The sequence below is a fragment of the Chelon labrosus genome (genome assembly GCF_963514085.1).
Source record: "Chelon labrosus genome assembly, chromosome: 2".
In the NCBI taxonomy this organism is placed as follows: Eukaryota; Metazoa; Chordata; class Actinopteri; order Mugiliformes; family Mugilidae; genus Chelon; species Chelon labrosus.
This window is the reverse complement of record NC_140338.1, coordinates 13,213,836-13,225,551: the sequence shown is the minus strand read 5'-3', so window position 1 is coordinate 13,225,551 and position 11,716 is coordinate 13,213,836.

The window sequence follows — 11,716 nt, the reverse complement described above, 5'->3', positions numbered from 1 at the left end:
GGGACGTGATCATATCATGCATTGGTAACAAAAAGTGAAATCCTGCTTGCACTTTGAAACCAGTCTGTGCAGAATGGTAGAAGAAGTTTGTTTTCTCAACTTAGTCATTTTACATACTATGTGGATTTTAATAGTCACTTTATTTTTATCTACCCTTGAATTATTTTTTAAAAAGCGTAATTCCTCCCTGACGCATTTGTTTATTAGCATTATTTAGGCACAAAGAGACTGGCGGAAGGGTAAAAGGGTAAAAATCCTAGAACAGCAATATAGAATATCACTATAAAAGTGCAACAAGTAGGCAACAATAAGAGAAGCATTTTGTGTGTCATTTGGATCACCTTGGAGGATCAATATGCAGCTGGCACACTTCTGTACACAGCCGATGAGTAAACAGACAGATGTGGACTCCCCTGCACCTTAGAATCTATTAGCACAATGGTATAACGACAGGCAGACACTCAAGAAACCTTAAGACCTCTGACAGGAAGGTGTTTAGTGTGTGTGTCTGAATATGATAAGACGAGGGCCTCAATGCAGATTGGTGGAAAACAGATGATTTATAAGGGACCGTATGAAAGTTGTTTCATTGTTAAGAATGACTTTATTTTAAGCCCTCCATGTATCTCCAAAACAAAACCATGTACTTGGTTGACCATTAATGACTGTAACTCACACCATAAAGAATTTAAGAATAACTGAGGCACAAATTTAGTTGCTCTGATTGGTTGTAAGGCGTGCAGAGGTATTTTTTTCTTGCAAATTTGGATGTGTTTTAGCCAAATAGAGCATATGCCAGACTAATGCAAACTAGAAGTGGAATTTAAAATTGAAACTGTAAAAAATATATACTGAATGGTATTTTATTAATAAAACTTGAGTAAAATCTGACCCTTTACGTTACAGAACTCAGAGCCTGAAACCCCCCCGGAGCAAGCGCTAAGGCGACAGTGGCAAGGAAAAACTCCCGTATGGGGGACCCATCTGCTTGAGGCCTGCCTGGAGGAGAGGCAAGAAATAGGCAGTTGAACAGAAGGGAGAAGAGGAGAGAATCAGAAGCAACAGACATATTCTGGCTCAGGAGAAAAATATCAGATCCTAACCTCCTCTACCCCAAATTGAGACTCATATCCCCTTGGTTAAAAGAAAGATTACAATGGTTTTCAGATACTTGATTCCACGTCTGTCAGATCTGACACCAGGTTTGACCTCAAACAACAGCTCTCATAGAAGCAAAGAACTAAATCAATGGCGAAGAAACACCAGCACTAAGAGCAGTAATAAAAGCGATGTCACAGTGTTTGAAGTGCCAGATAAAGGAACTACCGGCTCAACACCACACACTTGACCTCGTACTTTTCTCATACTTTTTGGGCTCGCCCAAGTAAACGCCACAGTTTGATCCCCTCTGCCAGCCCATCACCACATACCGGGATAAAAAAAAAAATGCCTCAGTCTTACAGCACATCCACCAAGAATATCTGTTCCTTTTTCCCTCCACTACCTCCACTAACGCCGCACGGTTGTTTTTGTTTCATCATGTATCTGAAAGCTCTAAAGGCTGCTATTTGATGGAACCATGCAAGAGGAGCAGAGCTGACCGCAAGCTGTTTCGCACTTCAAAAGAAGCAGTGTGTGTGTGTGTCTGTGAGAGAGAGAGAGAGAGAGAGAGAGAGAGAGAGAGAGAAATGACAAGAAGCAACAAGTGTCTGAATGTTCCAGAAAACCCCTCGAAGATGGCCATCTGGGCTGCGCTCACACACACGCTCATAAACACACATATATAGGTGTCTCCTAGGATGCCGTCTGGTCTGGAAGAAAGAGTTGGTGGTGAACCATTGCACACACACACACACACACAAAAGTCTGTTCATAGAAAGTGTGTATCTACGTGGGCTTGACCATCAATGGCAGACAGCTGGCAATCAATGATGCACCAGTTATCCCTCGTTTGCATGTGCGGATGTGCGTCGTCATCCACAGCACGAACACAATAGGTAATGGTAACTGTTGCACCAGCTTGCGCTAATTGATAGAGGACAGCATGCTTATGCACTCACATGCACACAAACACATTAACACATTAGCACATGCACATAAACAGAAGCCAATCAGGCAGACTGAGAGCGTGTCCCCTGAGAGATCGAGCAGCCGGAGATCAGGGGTGGTGGAGGGAGATGGAGAGGTGGTGGTGGTGGAGGAGGAAAACGGGGAGGGAGGAGAGGAGGAAGAGAGGTTAAACACTCCCCAGAGACGGCTGCTAGTCGGGGCTCTTAGTTTTGTGCACACAGGCTACGGTAGGTGAGCGGTGCGTGGCATGCATAAAAACACAAGGTCTGAGAGATTGTCTCCTATTTTTGGGTCTGCCATGTTTTTGTGAATGTTCCTCCTCTTCAAAAGGAGCCCCCTCCCTGCATCTTCTCCTTCTCCCTCCTCCCTTCTTTTCTCTCAAACATAAACAAGAGCGCACGCGCACACACACACACACACACACACACACACACAAACCAGATCTTCAGAGCTCCTCGCACACCAGCATGTCCCTGTCTTCCACAAACGCCATGAAAAACCCCCATGAGCTGATCACCATAGCAACACGTTATATATCTCCCAGCAATATTTATCCAACCCAGAGAGGAGGGGTTGTGTTGGTGGTGCTGGTGGTGTAGATAGAGAGAGGAGGCAGAGGTGGTGATGGTGGTGGTGGTGGTGTGTGTGTGTGTGTGTGTGAGGAGGGGGTCGTGATGCAACTCTTCTAAAAATCTAATGGTCATTACAGAAGAGGGGCTGCGGTTCATATGGAAGGCCACAGGGAGGCAGCAGCATCCAGCGCAGCAGCACAGCAGCATCATCACCACTTCAAGACTGGTGGCTTTCAGTCATATGCCACGCAGAGATTACAGGCTGCAAGCTTCACCACGACTAAATACCAAACCAGCTTACTGCACTTTTTAATAGAGGACGTGCCAATGAGTGAAACTTGCTAGTGTGAATGGATGCCTGTGTATGTATCTTTATGGCACATTGGTGGCAACCTCTGGACTTGACGCGAAAGGTTCAGGAGAGGAAGCTGTTCCAGCGTGTTCTCAAAAGCAACACCTACCAGTGGGATGCTGGGCATGCATTAAAGAACGGTAAAAATTATTGAAGAGGAGAAGAGATAAGAAAACGAATGGAGGGGCAGAAGGGGACCAGGAATGATGGCAAGGTCCCCCTCCTCCCAGAGCATAAGGATTAGATGTGGTGCTGCTGGCTGCAGATGGGCTTGGGCTTGATTCTGTATGCGTGCACACAGTGTTGCTTGTGTGTTTGGGTTTATTTTTTTTGGGCTTTGGGAGCAGGTTAAGGACAGAGTGGGGAGAGAGGGAAGAAAAGGAGGGAGAGGATGAGAGGAGGGAATGGGATGAAAGGATGTAGGTGAGTCTAGGAGGAGAGGGGGCCTAAATCCTCACTGAGCTCCTGGGAGAGAACAAGGGGAGACACGGCTGGACTAATGATGTGAGAAAAGAGGAAATGTGGAGAGAAAAATAGGAAGAGACTGATAGAGTGTGTGTGTGAAGGAGAGACGTGAAGATAGGGAAAGGGGCAAAAAGTGTAAGTGAAGCACAAGTCTCCTTGCTCACAAGTTTAGACTGAAAAACTAAACAGGACCTGACAAGAGTCTGATAGAATCAGCTCCTCTACACGCTCACTCACTCATACACACCTACACACTTGCCCTCACACACACTCATATTTCCACTTGCCCTCTTTTCAGCACAGCTCCATTTTTCCAATATTTTGTGCTGGAAGTGATAGTTCGTTTTGGTACTTTTTAAAATTTTCAGCAGGCTTTACCTGGTGTGACTTTGTGAGCCATTAGACTCCGACAGTGCCCAACCTGTACAGTGCCTCTGTGGGTCGATCGCTCAAATCCAGGCCCTCGCTGGACTCTGTCCACCATTAACTTGAAAAAGTGAGCCTGCAAAACAGAAAATGTTGTTTTCAGCCCAGTGGTGTCAACCATCACCTTGCTGCACTTCTCTCTTGGAGGTCAAGGACATGGAGCTGTGTGAGCCCACATCTTTAGAGCTGAAACTATGACAGAGCCCTGTTTCAACTAATCAACCAAAAATAAAATTGTTTTATTCAAAGTACTTTAACAATCAATAATGCAGCTGGACATGAACACTTCATTTTCCCAGTAATGAAGTGTTCATGTTTGTGTTGTTGTGATATTATCTTGTGCTTTAGGAACTAGTGATGGCCATCCTTCTATTCGATAAACAAATTGATTATTCATAATAACCTTTATAGCTGCTAAGCCCCAGATCACTTTCAGGATCATGCTCTTTGACTTCTCCAGTGCTGCACTGCATAATCTGACCCCTACAGCTGATTGAGGTGAACCAGGACCTGGTGACCTGGTTGGAATACAGATTTCTTCACAGGCAGGACACAGTATGTCAGGCTGCAGGAGACTGATAGAGGCAGTTTATCGACTTATTAACAAGCAACACTGGTACGCCCCGGGGAGCAGTACTGTCACCATTTCTTTTCACGCTCTATAACTCAGACTTCTGCTTTCACTCGTGAATGTTTCACTTAGTGTTATTATTTGGATGACTCCTCCATTGTTGTCTGTATCACAAACGATAAAGTGGCAAAATGCAAAGACGTAATGGAGAGCTTCAGAGGACGGCGTGACAACAACCACATTTAAGGACCAGCATTGGAAGCACAAAGGAGATGGTGGTGAAGCAGCAGGAGATCCTCCATCGCTGTCACTGTCAGGGGGGATGTATTGGAGATGGTGGACACCTACAAGTCCCTTGAGGTGCAGCCCTGACAACAAGCTGGACTGGTTTGAAAACACAGAATCCTGCAGATGATAGCAGTAGTTGTCTGTTTTTGAGTCAAAGTCAGCTGAGGAGGTACTTGATAATGTGGCATTGTGAGGTCTGATGGCTTTTGGCAAGAAAGAGCCTCCTAAACGCTTTGAGGCTCATGGCTGGATGAGTCTGACGCTGAATGTGCTTCTGAGCTGCCTCAGCTCGACATAGAGAGGATGAGGTTGTTCGTGATGGCTCTCAGCTCCCCTCTCATCCTCTACTCTGTCACTGCCTCCACATGGTTCAGTTCCATTCCCACCATAAAGCTGGCTATCTTCACCAGCTTGCCCAGTTTGTTGGCACTACATGTCCCACAGCCACCTCGCCAGCACACCACAGTGAAGAAGATAACACTGGTCACCACAGACTGGCAGAACATCTGTAGCACATATCCATATTTATTGTATACAGTAATTGTACATGGTAATTTTTATTGGGTACAGAGACCAAGTGCTGCCATGTACAGATGTATGGTATATCTGTGTATGAATATAATAGGTGTACATACTGTATACACTATTTAGAGCCTATTATTTTCTTAGCACATATTTTCTTACTTTCATTTTATTCTATAGCTTCGTTGTCACTTTGAATTTCACAAAAAAGGCAAATCTTGTCTTTATTTTTATCGGATCTCTTTAAAAAATAGAAAACATTTGTTTGCAACTGCAAAACAATGCCACCCACCACAGCTTTTTTTTGTATAACATTTTGTATATCATTTATATCATGGATTGTGGCTTACAATCATCAGAAAAGAAATGGTTTCATGAAGTTTGGATATCCTTAAGAAACCTTCCTATGGTAAGAAAAATCTCTTCGTCTGTACTAAATAATATACAAAATGGTCAGGGCTAGGGCTGAGGACAGGGGTAGGCGGTCCTTCATTGAGATGACAAGGCGTGAAATAACACGCCAAAACAACCAAATGTGTACTGATAGCATAGCAACATTACTCATACGATACTTGTAGCTGGATGATACCAAGTTGGGACACATTTCTCTATGTCTCTACTTCAATGCAAAGGCCATTCTCAGTGAAGACAATATCATTTCACACCAGTTCATGCTGAAAATTGGATCAGGAGTCAGGGCTTCAATGAACGGAGAAATTGTCAGCTTTCATCAATTATTGTAAAAACAGATTTCTATTGTCAGACTATGCATTTATAAGTATATGAGGTGAAGCTTAAACATTCAGAGGTAGGGAAATGAAGGAAAACACATTCTGACAGGAGGGAGACTTACTGTAAATGTTTTGGTTTTACAGCCGTAACTTCCACTATTTTGTGCTCCATTGGGGTGATCGGGTAATGTCCTGCCGAAGAAACAAAGAAAGGGATTATTTCTACCTCTTTCGACCACAGTATTTGGCTAACCGTCAGACTGCCACAGTTGTAGATTTTCCTGTCCTTATAAATATATCCCACCTTCAAACGGAATTTGTAAGTTTGTGGTTACGTCATGGGAAGTCGTGTACACAATATTCTTGGAATTCAAAAGGTAGCATTGTGAGATCATGAGTACGCCACTAGCAGCTAGTAGCCACCGAGGCTAACAGTTAGCAAGCAAACTCGACTGCATAAGTCAATGTGGGAAATAACGGGAATGTCAATATGTTCCAAGATGCAACTTCAACATGGCTGCGAATTGTTCAGATTGTTCTCATAGAGTCTGTAAGAACGATTATGATAGTCTATAATATAGGCTCAGTCAAGAACATGGCTGATTTCACAGAGAGGACAACTGATCATTTTACTGGTTTGAATGAGAGATGACAAACATTTCAAATAAATGAGCAGTGTAACTTAAATAGTGAGTTATGTGATTTCTTGAATATTAAGTGGAATGGTCACATTTTAAATGTTTTAATTCATTACGCAATATCAACACAAGTGCCGTTGCTGTTGATTCTGCATTTGCTGCACCTTAAATGAAATGTGATGAACCAAATCAGATGATTATGAGGATTCAAGTCATTTTCCATTAATACCAAAGAACATGCAAAGCTTCTGAACCGATAAATGGTAGTTGTTCAACCCTATGTCTGGTTAACCTACAGTTCATTTACCTGTTGAACGGGTTTCCTTAGCCACCATTACAACAGTTGCCTTCCCTGAAAGGTGGTTGGTTTCTTCCATCTCACTGCTGCAATCATTTCAAGAGTTGTAGCAGTTTTCTAACTTCCACCGACTGGTTAGTTTAATATGCTCTCACAGACATAATTATAAATTGAGAATATGCCAGTCTTCTTTTCCTTGTTCTGCTACCGCCAAAGGTTCAGAAAATCTTTTTTACTGCACCAACCTAGCTGGTGGACATAAACCTTGAATAAGGATGTCCAGCTGAGAAAGGAGGTCTTTAAGTGTGTTTGAGATTAAGAGAATTCAGCAAAAAGGTGTGAGCTGAAAAGGGTACAGCCCAGAGGGAGCTTGAAGACATTTATTAGGAAGCATCAGAGGAGTATTAAAAAAAAACCCTTTTGGGTGATTCAGAAGGAGGAGGCAGATGATTGACCTGGCTCTGCTCTGCAGGCCAGGGACACACTTATCTCGAAGCAGATTCCCGGCCGACGGAAGGAGGATGTTTTGCAGGAATTTTTAATCCTGCTAGACGTATAATTTGGGACGTAATATTCAAAAGGGTCACGATCATTTCCTCAGTGGAGGTCAGTGCGAAAGCTTATTAGCGGAAAGAGCATAATTTTCATGCCAGCTTCGGGGAGAAATCAGCTGGGAACTTTTCAAGCCACTACAATTATATTCCCCACCACCTAGTGCACTGTGCTTTTAATGGGACACTATTTAAGTCCATAAATATGCTGCAGAAACAGTGTGACTGGTAATTAACAGGAAATACTCACCTGGAGAGTGAACTGGGAATCGGAGCAGACTGTATTTCTGATTAAAAGAGGAGCAAATTTTGAACAAATAACTTCATTTTTTTATTTATGTGGGGATAAAATGAAGTAGCATTTAAGAAATAGTTGAACATTGTGGAAAACACAATTCCAGCAGTTTTTAGATTTTTCTTTTAGCCAATAAACATTGTGCTAATACATAAGTTAGCTTTGGCTAGCCGTTTCCCATTGCGTTTAATATTAATATGCTAAGCTAAAATACTCACTCCAGCCTTAGTGAATAAAAAGGATACGTATTTCCTGACTTGTTTAGCTATCCGTTTAAAATACATTAGCTATACTTTGTGTAACAAATAATAAGATGGAAAAAAAACAAACGGATAGCTAAATTAGCTAGCAACCCGACAACATTATTTGCTAACGTTAGCTTAAAAAGCTAGCTTCACAAGTAGTTACAAAAAATGAAAAAAAAAAAAAAACTGGTAATTTTTAAATGTATGACTGCTGTATTAAATTAAAAGTTAAAACTTTAGTTAATTAACGTACTAGTAGCTAAATTGTGCAACCTCACTTCAGCATTAATAAACATATCTGAACACCAGACCTCAGCCTGTCTCTGTTGGCTCATCTCTGCATCAAACGTTTGATAGGCGGGGTTGTAACGGACACTCTATAGAGTTAATTGAGGCGGATAAATGATTTATGTGAAATATTAGGGATGACAAGTCCCCCTGTCTTCTTGTGAAATGTGGTGAGCGGAGTGTGCAGGGGCGAGGATTAGATTTATACTGACGTGCTGTTGTGCTTAAAGAAAGGGCTATGAATGTTTCAGCTCTATCCCGATCCAGTGCTCCCATGTCCATATGTTAAGAGACGTCGCTCACTGCAGAGATAAGAGATCCCCTTCTAGTGTGTTTAAAATCAAAGAGTATCAGCTGTGGCTATGTGCCATGGACTCTCACTTGCCAGTTCATTAGGTACACTAGAGAAAACTAATGCACTCGACGCTCGATACAGTCCTGCACAGTCTTATCTTTATGAAGGTTATTCAGTATTTATTTTAAATTATTGAGAAAGCTTTTGATTCAACTCTGTTTCCATTGTGGAGGCTGTGGTTTGTAGTACTGTTGAATTGCATTGTGGTGAGGTTAAAATAGCAGAAAAAAATCTACTATTCAATTCCATCCAGTTGAACAGCATCACAAACTACATCCTCTAAAATGATCATACGGTTGAATTATCACATCAAAACAGTCATGAAGCTAGAAGATTTTGCAGTACTGATGTATCTGCATGCATTCGTTATCACAAGTGTACCTAATGTTTTGGCATATAAGGACTACGTTCTCTCATTTCAAAGTGTGCACACTTGGATGAGCGGGCCACCATGCAGGGGCTAGTTTGGCTGCTTGCTATGGACATAGAGGTAATCGAACCAGTCTTCACAGTCCCAAAGCTGCTTCTCTAACTAACGATAGTCCAGATAGAAGCCCTCCTCTCATGCTAAAATGTAGAAAATGTACATTCAGCTAAAGCTACTACATGGTTTCAGCAGCAAAAACTATTTAAAGACAGAAATGAAACGTCTATAACTAAACTTTCAACTGTTGACTGCACAAAGCTGTTGATGTGGCAGACATGGATGTTGGTCCTCAGTTTTTAAAACTTAAGCAGGGTTTACGCTGCGTAAAGTTTGACAGAAAGCCCAAGAGTGGGGAGCAGGACACACATCATATCAGAAAAGACAGGCTGTAAAACACATAATGTGTCTTCTTCATTCTTGGCTGGCATGGACGTAGCAGCACTTCCTGCACAGGCTGAATTCAAAAGTGTGAGCAAAGCCGAGGTTCGTATAGGAAAACGTCTTTCTGTTAACTCCGGTGTCCGGCCACTGATTCAAATTTCTGTTGGCGTCCATTTTCACACCTTCCCTAGAGGGCCCTGAGGACCAGGCTGTAAGCTGCGATTTACATCATGACATGGTTTCATCTGGCATTCATTTTGTCACATTTCACTGGTCAAAACAAACACCGTACCAGTGACCCATGTGTGAGCACAGCAAAGCCCCATTGAGCCCATCTGTAATTTGTGAGCATTTGTGAAATGTGATGTTGCCACCATTTGTGATTCTGTTGTAAGCAGTGCTTGCTCATTGCTTTTGTAAAATGTGCCTCTGACAGCGTAACAGTTTTTATTCTTTATTTTTGTTTTATCTGAACATCCAAAATGAGCTTTCCACCGCATTCACACTGCTCGGTAATGTTTGTTTTCTCTTTGAGCACATTTTGGCCTTCTGCCTTCCTGACTACAGTCAACTACAGATCTTCAGACACACGAGGAACCATGGTGAATCGGTTCTGACCGCAGAGCAGTGGACCAATGCTGTTTTCCTCAGGTGTCCAGGGAATTTGTTAATCCTGTGTAAATGTGTTTTGTGGATTTATAACAGCTTAGCCCTGTTTTCCCTGAGGTATCCTCTCAGAGGTGCTGAAGGAGTGTGAGGTTCCAGGGTCACTGCTTTGAGCAGTTCAGTCCTTTTACCCTCAGAGTGAGAAAGCTGTGTTCAGTCGCCTGGCATCAAATCAACCATAATCCCTCAGGAGGATGCGGAAGAAGTTTGGTCGGAAGTTTGCCGGAGAAGTTGCAGGGTGGAAGTCGTCCGGTCTGCAGTGACCTGGATTTTTAGAAAAATTCGATGTTGGCTGGATGACTGTAAAGCAAAATTTCTATTTACATTATGATGAGTCGTCCATCAACGATTTCTTCACTGAAATCAGGCTTCTTTCTGCAATAATTAGTAATTAACATTTACATTTTTCCAGTTGTTTACATATTAAAGGACCTTGGATAAATGTGAAATAGCATAATGGGCACACAATGTGAACCCATGCTCTCTGTGTGTGTGTAAGTGGGAGTCCACCTTTAATTACTCCGAGGGGTTCGTCTCTAATGTTAAAACAAAGGCTTTTATGATGCACTGCTGCTTGAATAATAAATTCAGAATACATGAGGGAGTATCACAATGCAGCGTTATGGCGACAATCTCGTTAATAATAACTCGCGTTTCTCGTGCCCTCAAAGCTCGTCACAACTTTTGAAAGACACTAGATAACTACAGCGGGTGCTCGACTGCCATGCTGTGATTTAGATGATCCAGAACACTTTAATATACATGTACATGGCTGTTAACGCGAATGATGTAAGTGATCTGTAATGCATGCAGCACTAAGTGCAAGACTAAGCACGAATTAATGCATGAATAAATGCATGACATACGAACTCATGAGGGTCCATGCTAATGAAGGAGCGCAACATGTTGACTTGGTACTTGGCACATGTTAAACTAGGATCATTAGCTCACATACAGTAACCGATACATTAATTAACTGTCGGGTCAAATGAGCCCTCGGCATTACTCCATCACGGCTCAGTCCAGATACGGATACACTTTGAGTCAACAAGTTTGTGAGCTGAGCCTGATTTAAGTCTGATTTTGTTTTGTTTGACATTTAAATAACCATAGCGTGAATCTTTTCTGATACTAGGTCTTCTTCTCAGTCATCGGCTCGTCTCCAACTTCTGGTCAGTCGTCCTTAATCTGATGAATCTCCAAAAACTTCATGACGCAGGCATGAAATGCTAATTTAAAGCCAATCAAAACAGTGGTGCAGTGGTGTAATAAAAGAGCAGATTAAATGCTGTCATTTCAAGTTTGTGAGCTCAGATTTTGAACTTATTTAATTTTTATTATTATTATTAACGCCAACGAGGAAAGACGTCATGAGGATGTGGCATTAAGTTGACTCCCTCTTCAAAGGAGACATCACATGTTCAGAGAATTGATGTCTTCATAAAAAAATAAACTAAGCTTTTGTTATGTTGACAAGAAGACCTGCTCATACATGTTAATGTGCAGTCATAATATTGATGAGCTCAACCTTAAGCTTGCATACTGAGTTGAAATGCAAAATGAAGTTTTAACTTT